General features: G+C 42.2%; 1 long non-coding RNA gene across 1 annotated transcript; it reads left to right on the top strand.

Moving 5' to 3' along the window:
* The first annotated feature begins 5,489 nt into the window (after positions 1-5,489).
* On the top strand, positions 5,490-9,517 carry LOC116999597. Its single transcript, XR_004418589.1, has 3 exons — positions 5,490-5,541; positions 6,127-6,205; positions 9,438-9,517. It is a non-coding gene; the product is annotated as an uncharacterized LOC116999597 (long non-coding RNA).
* The last annotated feature ends 3,808 nt before the right edge of the window (positions 9,518-13,325 follow it).

Below are 13,325 nucleotides of genomic sequence, written 5' to 3'. Positions count from 1 at the left end.
CAGACTGAGAAAAGTCTTTGAGGCTCTAGGCTGAATGGTTCCTAAGGGGACGGAAGAACTAAGGTTTAAAATTCAGAGGCTGAGGGGAAGAGGATTGCAGTCTGGGAGCTTACCTTGGAGGTTGCTGGGAATGCAGGTTCTATGGCTGGGATGTGCAGATTGACAACTTGTATTTGACAGTTAAGGCTTGCCTTAATTTGTCTGGCATGGCCTGGAATTGCCCCAGATTCTGAAAGCTGGAAATTCTTTGAGAAAGTGTATATTTCTTGGTAAAAAGCATATTTGTCAAGATTAGCACATATCACAGAAATTTGCTGGTTTTCAGGAGCTTCTGACAAAACACATACAGGGACTGCTGGAAATTGGCCCAGTTTGCTACCAGTGAAACTGGAGCACAGCTCTGGAGTAGGGAATTCTGGAGTCTTTGAGCACTAGCTGGTCTGCAGGTGGCTCCTGCTATAACCTGGTGAGCTGGCTGTTTGTCATGGGGCTGTGAGTGACTTAGGGACACAAATGGGTGTTGGATGCTTGCTGGAGGAATTGCAAGGCACCTTGGCATAGAAACCAACTGTAAGGTTGAGGTCTGGGAGTACTTTCTCCTTTAAAAGGAGAGCAAAGAGTGGGCATGATGGTAAATCATACCATGTCTTTCCTGATTTGAGGCAGCACTAAGTCACTTAACTGGAATTATTGTCAAATATCAAAAATAGTGTATGACAAGTAATGGATTGAGGAATTAACAGTATATGCTGAAAAATTCATAGAGGAAAGTGCAAAATAACATCTTTCTGGAAAATAGAGATTATTTTTAAAGGGACAATAGTTTGCATGAAAGGATCTTTTTTTGTTACAGCAATTTTAAAAAGAGGTCATAGACCTAATTCTCTAGAATTTAGTAGCTCTCCGGCTGAAAGCTTCCATAATCAAGAGAGTAAGAGAAAGCAGATCAGCTTTCTCAAGCTTTAATACAGAAAACTGCTGCCAGGCAAGTGAATTGATCTCAGAAAGGAAGGAACAACAGAATTTGAAAGTGCAATAAAAAACGTGATCATAAAAAACAACATAAAAACATATGTTTAATGCATTTTTATTCTCTATTTTCCATTTAGCGCTCTGATTATGCCATATCTAACATCAGCCATTACACAAATCAGAGGCAGACAGGCTGAAATACTCTTCCAATTAGCCTGCTCACAGCAGCTCACCCCAGCCCAGTTATAAATAATGAGCAGATCCTCCATGGCTTTCTGGATTAAGATTAAAGAGAGGCAGATAATTTAAACCCTCAACATGGATTCTTCCACTGCAGAATGCATTTTGGAGCCTGTTGCTTGTGTCCCCCAAAAGAGAGCACACTGCTGAGAGGCTCCCATGGAATGAAGCATTAGGCTAATAGTGTTTTATGACAAGGTAATGATAGACTAAAGCAAAGCAATTCATCTCTCTCTCTGTGTTGCATTGTGTTGGATAGGTAGGAAATGTGTTTTCCCTTCTTCTAACCTTCCCAGGTTCCTGGGGAAATGAGGCAGTCTGTGCCTGTGTCATGCTGTCTCCACAGAAGGGAGCTATATTCCACCAGCTAGGCTGGAGGGAAGCTTGTTCCTCCAAATTCTGGTGTGTTTAATCTGTTTCAGTCAAGATGGTAACTAATACAAGCACAAACATAACTCCTCCAATCCCTCTCTGTTTCTGGGGAATCAGTGCAGTACCTGTAGGACATCCAAATGACAAGAGAAGCTAAATTATGCATGGAACAGCATCCCCAAAAAGTTTTCATATTGTTTGAATACCTCTGGGCTTAAAATAAACTATAATGTGAGCTGTGGAAAGGGAAGGAAAAAAGACAAGACATTCTGGGAGCTGAGTCAGACGTGAAGCCAGGCTGAGCCGTGTGCTGAGTGCTGTGCTCAGAGCAAACTGCCTCAGCAGCAGAGAGAATGGAACTGTCTTGGAGCTGTTTGCAGAGAGCTGGGTCATTCAGTGCAGGATATTGCAGTGCCTGCTCTGAGCTGACAAAGTCCTCCTCAGGTTCTTGTCCTCGGCTCTCAAGTTCGCTTGGGATTTATATTGATGAACAATTTGCTATGAACAGGTCCTTGAAACAGCTCTTTCCTGCTAGACAGGTGAAAGAAGAGCAAAACTGTTTTCTCCCCACTCTTCAGATTTTGCTGAATACATCAGTGCTAAGAGCTCATAACCAGGATGTGAGAGACGTGATTTTGCTGCCCTTAACTTGACAGGACCACTACCTGCGTGTTGTATGGGCTGGTGGAGTGCCCAGCCATCAGTCTGCTGAGTTTTTTGATTTTCAGTGAACAGCAAAATATTGATTGAAGCCAAGTAAGTAAGGGTGAGAAGTAATGTGGTAGTTAACTCCTAAGTTAAGCTTCAAATTCTTGGATTTCAGGTTTATTTATCTCACAGTAAATGTCTTCAGATTTAGCTTCTTTCTCTCCCAGATGGAACTTGCAGTCAACATGAAACACCATAATTAATTTTCTTTTTTTTTTTTTCTTCTTGTTTTCTGTGATTCAGGGAGTATTTTGCAACTTTAATGAGGAGGTTAGATAAAACATTTTGGTTTAAAATTTGGGGAATTTAACTGGGATCTTGTTTGTAGTCCCTGCAAAAGGAGAAAGTTGAATCTAAATCTGCCATTTTTTAAATAAATTTGCCAGTCACTGAGCTAAGAGAAGAAGATTGGAAGACAGGCATGCTGGGGTGTAAAAAACAGTGCATTAGTGAATTTGTGAGCTGTGATGTATAAATGACCTTCTCAGGGTGATGTGGATCCTCAGAGAGGCCACATCTGTCACATCTGAGGAACTTAACTGGGATTAACTGGGAAAAGCCAATTCCTAGGTTAGGTTGGTTAACTCTTACCCTTGGTAAGGGTCCATTTTGTTCATTCCCATCCTGCTCTGTACTACTTGGGCAGAATTTGTTGCTGACCATCCTAAATCCTAAAGGAGTTTGAAATGTCTACACCATTTAATAATGGACTGATTAATTGATTTTATGTAATAACAAAGATAATTTGCTCAAACATCTCAGCACACATATGCTGTACCTGTGAATACCTTCATTCCCAGGGAGTAGGTTTAGATTGGATATCAGGAAGGAATTCTTTACTGTGAGTGAGGATGTGAGGCTCTGGAACATGTTGCCCAGAGAAGCTGTGGATGCCCCATCCCTGGGAGTGTTCAAGGCCACGCTGGATGGGGCTCTGAGTAACCTGGGAGAGTGGAAGGTGTCCCTGCCCATGGCAGGAGGTTGGAACTGGATAATATTTAAGGTCCCTTCCAAGCCAACCCATTCTTTCTCCTTTTGCAATGAAGTTGTGGTTATTTATATGCTGTGAGGATGTGACCAGAAGAGTGTGTGTGTGCACAGCAGGGAAGCACAGTGAGTAAAGGAAGAACAGAGAAGCATCATTGTGGGAATGGTTTTGACTCTGATCATGTTCAGTGAGTAAAGGAACACCCTCAGATACATCATTGCCTCATGGGGGTGCAAAATGGTCAATTAGACATAATCTGCTAGAGGATGTCTGTGACATTTTACTCCTTTCTTGTCAGCATGCTTGTCAGAGTGATGGATGAGATATTTGCAGGGAGGGAAAGTCTGTTCTCTGGTGTTGGTTTTTGTCGTGTTTTTGAACGACAAAACCCTTCCCCGTTTTGAGTTGCAACATTGAGACACCACGTTAGAGACACCAGCACTCAGTGGGAAAACAAAAGTACAGTGTGTGGAAAAGAGCTCAGGAGTGAGAGGGGGTATTGGTAACCCTGATAAGGAATATATCTATGACAAAAGGAACCAGCACCTTCAGACAGACTTGAGAGATTTAGGGACTTCATGCTGCTGGAGTTCCTGAAAAAGGCAGCTCCACAGTGCACAGATGTGTTGGTGTGTGTTTAGACACACAGATTTACTTGATTATCAGCTGTGGAAGTGTCATACACACAGATCATTAAACCAAGGCTCCAGTATCTTGCCTTGTGATGAAATAATTTGCTGTAAAGAGTAACTATAAGTCCTGTACTCAAGTGTACTTAAGACATAAGTGTAACAGCCCTCCAAATGAGGTCAGAAAGTCCTTTCCTGGGCTGCAGCTGGTTTTGTAGTAAAAATAATGCTGTGAAACAGCTATTTACTTTTGTTCCAAATGAAAGGGAGTTTGTTTCAAAAAAAATGACAAGAGGGGGTTTTTTTCCCCATAAATGCAGCCCTGAACCTTTTGTTGTGGTAGGATGCACCACAGTCCATTCTAAAAATATGCTGATCACCTGAAAGATTACTGAAAATTCTGAGATGACAAGGAAACTCGGTGCTCTTGTACTCCTGGCAAGCTGAGAATTAGCTCTGGTTCTGTGGAGAGAAAAGACCACAGCTGCTTCCTTCAAGGAGGGAAAGTTTTCCCCAGCTGTAGTAAATCCTTGCAGCTCCCAGGCAAAGCAAGAAGAGCTGCTCTGCTCCCCTTGTGCAGCAGGGATGGCTGGGAAGGGGTCACAGTAGCCACAGCATAAGGCAGGCAGAGAAGGAGCAGCCAGAGCTGAGAGCTCTCTAAACAGCTTGAAATTTTGGCTGCTTCTAGGAAAGGTTTGGTATCACCTCTGGGTAATACAGCTGGGGAATAATTCCAGTGGTGGGGAAGCTTAGGTGCCAGAGGGCTCTTTGAAGGGAGTGCTTGAATGACCTTGAACAAAGGTGGACAAGCTAAATTCCCTCTCTTCCAGCTCCCACCTTGCATTAATCTCCCCTGACAGCACAGTTAAGCAAGGGAATTCTCTCTAGTCCCTGAAAACAGTAGCACAGTTACCACGGTGGAAAGTGCAGAGATTTAAGCCAAGGGGAGACTGAGAGAGCTTTGCAAAGCACTTTTTTATTCTCTAATCTTTGTAGGGTTGAAGAGGTGTTGAAAGTTATGAAATCTCTGTTTCTTTTTTGCCAGGGTTTTAAAATAACATAAAGAACCAATTGATGAGGTTTTCCATTACAAAATTTAAGATATGCCATGTACAAGGAGTCTGGCTTCCTTTTAGAAGAGCAGCAAGATAAAGAGGCTGGGTACAAAGTGCTTTTTGCTTATCTTTATCGTTATCTTCTTAGCAGCTCCATCCTGAGTGCTGCCACCCACTCCTATTGGCCACAAACACTGTTGCAGGTGGCTGTGGACCAGATGTAGAAACCATTTGAAAACAAGTCACCTTTCTGATAATGTCTCTTCTCACAGTTTCCTTGAATGAGCTCAGACTGTTGTATCTTTTAATTTCGGGGAACAGTGTAAGGTGGGGTCTGTACCCATGTGAGGGAGTGTTTTGAAAGTCAAAAAGCAGAGAGAGAAGCCACAGTCTGTGCCTGTCTCTGCTTGGGCGAGCAGAGCCTGCTGTCACCAGCATTTCTGACCTGAATGCAAATTGAAGATTCAGTTCCTGTGAATAGTCTCTACTTGAGCTTATTATTCACTGTTCATTTGCCCGATTCCTGCCAGCAGTCACATTCTCTGGTGTGTTCAGCTGGAGAGAACACGCACTGGGTGTAAGTACTGCTGATGTGAATTCACTAAGGGATTCAAGTGACTGTTTCTGTTAGTTTTGTGGCATTCCCTCGGTTCTCTTTGTTGCCGTGCAGTCAGTTCTCAGCCATTGTTCTCTGGAGATACATGCCAAGGCTAAAAACATTGTAATTTAATGCAAAGGAAGAATAGCAATAAGTTCCTATCGTGAGTCAAAGCACTCATTGCTCAGCTGGTGACTGATAAGATTTTAAATCTTGGCTTTCCCAGCTCCTCGTTTAGTCTGAGCTGTAAGACCCTTGTTTATTCTGTACACATTCCATGAAAGCTCTTGCTCCTTTCACCCCATTTCTACCCACTGTCTGCTCAGAAGTCTGATGTTGTTCTTCAGTTTGTGTTTTTTCTCCCTCAAAGTAAACCAGTAAGGGAAGTGGGGTTCTTCCACTGCCTGTCCCCCTGCCTAGTGCCAATATCAGACAAACTGTTTGCTTCCAGTTGTACCTGGCAGGATGCAAGCAGTGACCATGAACTTGTAAAATGGGGACCTAAATGCCTTTTTTAAGTAACTAGTACCATTACCTTATTACTTTCATTTCTTATTCATTTAGTTTTGGATTTGGAAGACTGTGCTCTTCTTCTGTTTTCCATGCAAGAAACCAATTGCTCTCATCCCTCTGCCCTGACACTGTGAGTAGAGAAGCCTGTATTTTTGTTTTATGGTTGAGGTATTTGGCAGGTTCCCTAGTGCTGTAATGAATTGGAGTCATTGCAAGGTTGTTTCTCTTTGGTATTTCTGGACCTTGAGAGAATGAAGCCACCTGGTTTAGATGCTTTTTTAGCCTGTTTCTCAGCTGACACTTTTCTCTTCAATCCAGGGAACAGACAGTTCTGCCATTGCCTGAACTATCTGTCTTTGACTTCTGACAGCAGCAGCATTCTGGGTCAGTTCTCCTGGGATACCATATTTCCACAGCACTGATTTCCTTCTGGTCACTGGGAGTTCTTCAGCCAAAACAGGACTGGGGACTTTTTTTTTAATCTGGTCACATCCATTGAAGTTGTCCCAGATCAAAAGATTTTCTAGCAACAGAGGAGTTTGATGCTGAACATCTCAGGCAGCTGGTGTGGGGATGGGACTGGATAAGGCAATAGCACTGCAGTGGGAATTCCAGTGAGAGTGTGGTGCCACTGGAAAATGCCAGGCCAGTCAGTAAAATGTGGCATGGCAAAGGTTTTACTTTAGAAATACACTTCCCCTCTCAGAACAAGTGCTTTTCATTGTGGAGTTACTCCTCTGCACAGTGATTAATGTGTTGTCATTATCTGCAACTTTTTAAAATTAATTGTAGGATATTCAGGCTGACACCAAGCTGTTGAAAGACAACTGTAAGTAGGGCTGGGGCCTGTGCTGGTTGTATTGCTGCTTTCCCTGTGCACATGTCATCCTTGACAGCATACAGCAAAGACACAGATCCCTAAACTGGTCTTTTCCAGCTTATATGCTGAGATGGGATCAAGTTGTTCTTCCCTTCCAGAAACACAGACATGCCATGGATAAGTCCAGAAAATTAGATCAGAGTCTGACTGCATTCTTGATAGTTCTGAAATAAGCCCATTTGTGCTTTTGCCATTTAATCTGCAACTAGAAAATGAATTTGAAGGATTAGTGCCTGTAATCATGCTTTTAATTGTGGATAATGCATTCTGTGTTACGGCACAGAGTTAGGAAGAGTAGCTCTTCTCTGGGAAATCCTCTGTCAAACAGGATCATGGTGAACAATACTGAATTCTCCTGCAAGGGCTGCAGCAGATGTGGCCATCTGCAGAGGAATCACTGCACTGCACTGGTGGACTGAGGCAGCTTCTGTGAGCTGCAGGAGCTTCATTTCCACAGAACCCAGGAGGTTTCTCTGGATCTCAGGTGGCTGTGGTGTTGCTCCACAGCAATGAGCATTGTGAAGAGGCTGAGCAGGAGCTGCTGCTGCCTGGAGAGAGTGGGTGTGGGGCAATGCACCTGCAGTGGTCCCCACATCAGAGCACACCCAGCCCCTGGGAGCCTGGCAGTGCTGACTGCAGCTCATGGGAGCAGACAGGGGAATCCCAAGGGCTCCTTGTCTGCCCTCACAGGCTCCTGAAACCTCTTACAGCTCTGGGGTTTGATTCCACTGTTGCTGTAACCAGAGTTTGAGTTGGGTGCCCCTATGCATTTAGATCTCTGCATGCCTGGCCCTCGTACCCCACTGAATTCCTCTGTGAACCCTGCTTCACCAGAGCACACTCTCCCCAGCTTTGGGAACCTTTCAGATTTCTCTCTGCATGAATATCCATTCCTTTGTGGGAAGTGACCTGTGCATGTATTCTGGTCCATCAGGAAGCTCAGACTTCAGGATTTTCTCATTTGCAAGCAGCATCAAGATGTCACTATTGCATACACAAGATGTTTCAAACCTTTCCTGTATATATTTTTTTTAAAATGACAGTGCAAGGGCAAAGCAGGAATCTGGAGGAGACCACACAGTTTGCTGGGGCCAGAGATGCAGCACTTGTGCTACAGCAAACTCAGCTGTGAGTCAGGAGTGTTGTCTCTGCCACACCAGGCACCATGCACCAGCACTTTCCTGCCAAAATCAGCTCCAGAATGGTGTGTAATAACATCTGGGAGAGTGGCACTGAAGAGGTGCATTCTGCCTTGTGCTCAGTAAACTGAACAAAGCCTGAGTAACTGCCTTTTGGGAGAGAAAAGTGAATCAATAACTCGATGAGGACTGCCAAGTAATGCTGTTGTCTGCAGTGTCTTTAATGGCTTTGGTCAATAAACTGCAATTATTTTACAAATATGTGTTGTGTTCTCTTCTAAATCTATCTCTCAGCTTCCTATAATGAATTTTTAAAAATGAGAAATATCCTAAGTACTCGCATTGTATAAAATCTGTACTTAAAATCAATCTATGTGCAACAAAAGGCCTGGGCTTGCTTATCCAAAAAGCACACATGAAGTGCCATGTCTTCCATAGTACATTTTCTCCTTTTTCTAAAAGGAAAGTTCATAATATATCATAATTTATAAATTTTCAGAGACACCTCCGAAATATATATTGTTTCTGTCTCTGTTTTCTTTGCAGGTTGGAATTTGTCTATGTGTTGCAATATATTTTGCTTCACAAAATTTAAAAGAAGAAAGTAATCTCCAAACACCTCTACTATATGAATTTCTCTGTCTAAATAATATTTATTTTTGTGTGCTGCAAACTCTAATCTATACCTCCTTTCATTTTAGAGTCATAACAATATAAAGACTCTTTTTGCTATACCTAACATTTAGTTGCTTAAGGGGAATTTGCTTTTCCCTTTAAATATTAAAAAGAAGCAATGGCGACGTAGAAGAAAAGGACACAGTTTATTAAAAATAGAAACTAAGCTCAGCATAGGAGGTGAGGTTTTGCTCTCTAGTCTTCAAAGCATATCAAGATGATAGCTTTCAAATATTTAAAGGTGTGCTACTTACTCAAATGTGCAGGTGTCTGTAAAAAAAACAAATAGCAAGTATGATCTTATCCTTAGATAGCAGGGTTCACCCTCAGTCCTACCAGAGGATCAGCAAGAGCAAAGGAAAGCAAAAGATTATTTACAACAATAATTGACAATTATTATTTGATAATCAGAACATTTTCAAAGATGCAGAAAGGTGCTAAGGGTTGTTTCAAACTTCCTGGGCACCCAGCTCCTCTGTAGATTGGAATATTTCTCCTGGTTTTTTTACCATTAGTTAAGTAAATAGTGTACACAAGCCCCTGGCCTTAGTGAAAGAAAATATTCTGATGACAATAATTGAAATATTTTTGCTTTACTTCTGCACAATTTTTTTATTTCCTAATAAAATGCCACACTCTAGAGTGTTAATGCCACTCTAAATTAACAGTGCTCGTTCCAGGTAACCTCTGTGTTTCACATGCTGCTCAGGCTGTCCCAGGAAGAAGAAATGTGAAGATCTGCTGAGGTAAATAAGAATAAATTTGAGATTATCTACTGTGTATTTTGTATCTATTGTATGTTTTTACATAATATGGGAAAGTAACTTGATACCACTTGATACATCAGGTTTTATTCTGTTTGCAAAAGCAGTTTTGAAAATGCTGTGTGGAATATTTTTATCATGGACCTTTTGCTTCTTTGCTGGGAATAAAAAAAAAGGGATCTGCCTTCTTTTGCAACTCGAAGGGTATGAAATTTGAGAAATGATGATAGAGTTCAGAGTGCATGTCTGCCTCTCCTGTGCTCACTCACAGGCTTTTCCCTATTCAGTCTCTCTCCCAACATCTGCCCACAGTCCTGTCAGTTCTGTAGTTCTTTGATATCACTACAGATACCCTTTCCCAAAGCTCAGAGGTCAGTGCCAGGAGAGGTGGGAGCACCTTGAGACACCATTTCACTTGGCAGTGGAATGGTAATTTATTTCTGGGACTGCATTTCTGGAATAGGGTGTACAGAAAGGCATTTGCAGGTCTTCTCTCAGAGTATATTAGTGTGTGCAACCTGAAAATATAGCATCAAATTGCATCTTGAGATAGGTAAAGGTGGGAGATTGACTGTCCAGAGGCACAAGGACAAAAAGGATCCCAGATAAAATCATCCTCATTTCCAGAATGCATTATGTCTTTATGAATCAGTAGGATACAGGCACTGCTATTTCAAAACAACAGCTTAGAGGGTTTTTCCTTATACCCTGTTAATCATGTGTTCAAGCTTTGTATTAGCCACCTGAGAGACAGAATTAAAGAAGCTCTTTGAAAAGGAAAGGAATTTTCCTCACGTTTAGTGCTTGTTAATAGCCTCTTCATGGGTTTCCTCTGAGATAATTTAAAGTATGGTTCCATAGGTCCTAGAGGCATAGTAGGACTGTGCTCCAAGAAAAGGAAGGGCTGGATGTTCTCTTTGTGGTCAGTGGGAATTTTGTTAAAGCTGAGGCTTTCCTGGAACAAATGAAGACTATTGAATTTTTGCTGCAGCTCTTAAAACAGTTGGTAAGATTTCAAAGTTGCTTCAGGATGTTCAAAGGGTTCAGTGACTGCAGTATTGGACTTGCAAGCTTTGGAAGGTAGCAAATTGATTCACAGAAGAGAGTGGGAGAGCACAGGACCCAGTGACTGCACTTCCTAGAGCCCAGGCTGTACTTTATTATTTAGAAATTTTCATGATTCATTCATTCTTTTACACCTAGTCTCTCCAAAGTACAGTGGGATAATATTCTTCCCTTTCCAAAAGCTGGATGGAGAGGCAGTGATGCTTTCACACATGCCAGCACTGACAGTGAATGGGGAAGGCTTGAAAATGGTAAGAAGAGGCACATGAGAATAGGCTGAACCCTTTCCAGAAGCCTTTTGAAAACAACAATCCTATTTGACTACTTTCAAAACTGGAGGAAACTTTCTCAAGGTTTTCTGGCAATTTTGCAGATGCCCTCAGTATTCACTGGGTACAAATAAAAGACTGAAAGGGGACTTGTGGCTCCCTGGTTTGAGGCTGACTTTGCTCTGGCCTTGGCAGAGCCAAGAGCAGCTGCAGTGCAATCCTTTAGGTGTGGGCCACCAGAGGCCAGCTGGGACCTGCTGTGGCCATGCCCGAATGTGCTCAATGGCTCAATGTACAGTCTCTTTCATAAAGCAAGAAATGTTTTCATGTGGAAAGGAATCATGCTGTCTCTTCTTTACCAGTGAAGTGTTTTATGTGTGTGTGTACCCACAAGAGTGTTTACCTTCCACGTGTTTAAGATGCCCTTTCTGTGTGATGCACGGGCCAGTTGCGCCAGTCACTCACTCTGGACCCTCTTTATTCCCTCAGCATCCCTGGCATCATGGTGCCTGCTCCTCCACAGATCATCCTGGGGCACAAAACAAAGAAGGAGCCAATGCAAATGCCATGGCTTTTTCATCATAACAGAAACGTGGAGAGGAGAAACAAAAATCAATGTTGTCAAGTGAGCAGAATCGATGGGGAGAGCAGAGTTGGCATCAGGCTGCTTGGAGAACCCCACCAGCAATATGAAGCTGCTGGTATCCCACAGAACAGCCACAATAAGGTGACTTAAAAACTTGCTAATGAGTCTGGCAGCCCAAAAGGCAGAAACAGTGTGTTGAATTCACTTTTGTGTCAGTTTTATCACACTTTACAAGCCCTGGGAGGCTTTTTAAAGAGAAGATAATGTTTTGGCTCTGTGCAGTATTTGCAGCTGAGGAATAATCAGAACAGAGAAGTATGACTTGCCTTGGTGTCTGTGCCTTGCAAAGGTGCAGGCAGACACTGCAAACACTAATCTTCTTAGTAACTGTTTATGTGCTGTTTTCATACTGTGCAAAGGGCACAGCTTTTAAGAGCTGTTCTTTTGAACAGGACAGGAAGGCAATAACCCCTCTGCCTTGTGAGCAGAGACCTGCAAGGAGGGGAGAGGGGTGGGCCACCAGTAGCAGCATTTCAGTGCAAGCATTGTGATGCTGAATTCACAAATTTCTGCTGGGAATTCTTTGGTGTAATTGCAAGGGTTTTGTCATAGAAAAATAGGCCATATGCTGCCTCGTTGTCTGCCTGCATGAATAAAAAAATGACAGTCTTAACAGCAAGAAAAAGGAGGAGATGTAATATTCTAGAAAACATGGCTGGTTTTATTCAGAAGAGAGAAGGTGAGTGAAATTAAGCAAAAGCTTTCTGCCTCGCCAGTTTCCTTCTTTTAAGTAAAAATTTATAGACTGCTGACAATTGTTATGCAAAACCAGAATCAATAGCTCATACTAGGGCTGAAATTTCTAAAGACTGCCAGCTTGATTCATTTTTAAGTAATGTATCTGAACTGCTTATGCTGATTCAAGGTCAAAATTTTTGTATTATATGCAGCATATGGTGACAACCTTTGTATTGTTCCTAAAGTTTAGTGTCTTGTCCAAGCACACTGATGGGACAAAATTCCCTACTAGTGGTACTCTTTTATTTTAATTTTTCATCTGCTCGTTTAGGTGACAAATGTAGCACCAAAGTGGCTGCTGAGGCAAACTTTGTAGCATAATGATGTTTAAGTCCATAAATCTGTGTTCAAGAAGACTGTGGGATTAAATAATTTTTTTTCCAAGGATTCCTTTTGACTGGTGAATGGTCAGTTGAAAGGAAAGAAATGCTCTCCCAGAAAGATGACCCTGGGAAAGGTCTTAGCTTTGGACTTGTGCATTCAGAGCTTAAAACCCAAACATGGACATTATGCTTTTGTACCACTTTTTGGATGGCATCTCTTTTCCAGCTGAATAGACTCTTGTGGATGTTGTTGTAATGGGCAGCCTGAAGTGTGAGAGAGAAACATGCAGAATAACTGTGCATCATATTTATCCTACCCTGCCATCAGGTTTGAGCCTCACAATGTGGACATCTGCTTGCAGCGTGTGAACATATGTGCTGGCCATTTAGCTCCAATATACAGTGTTATTGGAAAATATTAATTTGGTGTTGTACATCATATTATCAAGGCCACTTCTGGCTGCAGACACCTTGATATATCTTCAAATTTAATGAAAAAAGACAAAGGGCAGAAATTGCTCTTCTTGTCAGACTGAAAATTAGTTTGAATAGTGTTAGGTCAAACCAGATCCAAAAATGTCAATAGCTTCTGTTCCCCAAAAACATGGACAGAGTGCTACATCTGGAGATCAAAGCATTGGGGTTATTTTGGATTAACATGAGAAGCAAATTTCACATTCACACTTTGGATATGGAATTTTTTCTCTAGGCTCTTGACGTCTGCCCACATTGCAAGGGCATGGGTTTGTCT

This window comes from Catharus ustulatus, chromosome 8, assembly GCF_009819885.2.
Source record: "Catharus ustulatus isolate bCatUst1 chromosome 8, bCatUst1.pri.v2, whole genome shotgun sequence".
Classification (NCBI taxonomy): Eukaryota; Metazoa; Chordata; class Aves; order Passeriformes; family Turdidae; genus Catharus; species Catharus ustulatus.
This window is presented reverse-complemented; position numbering and strand designations above follow the sequence as displayed.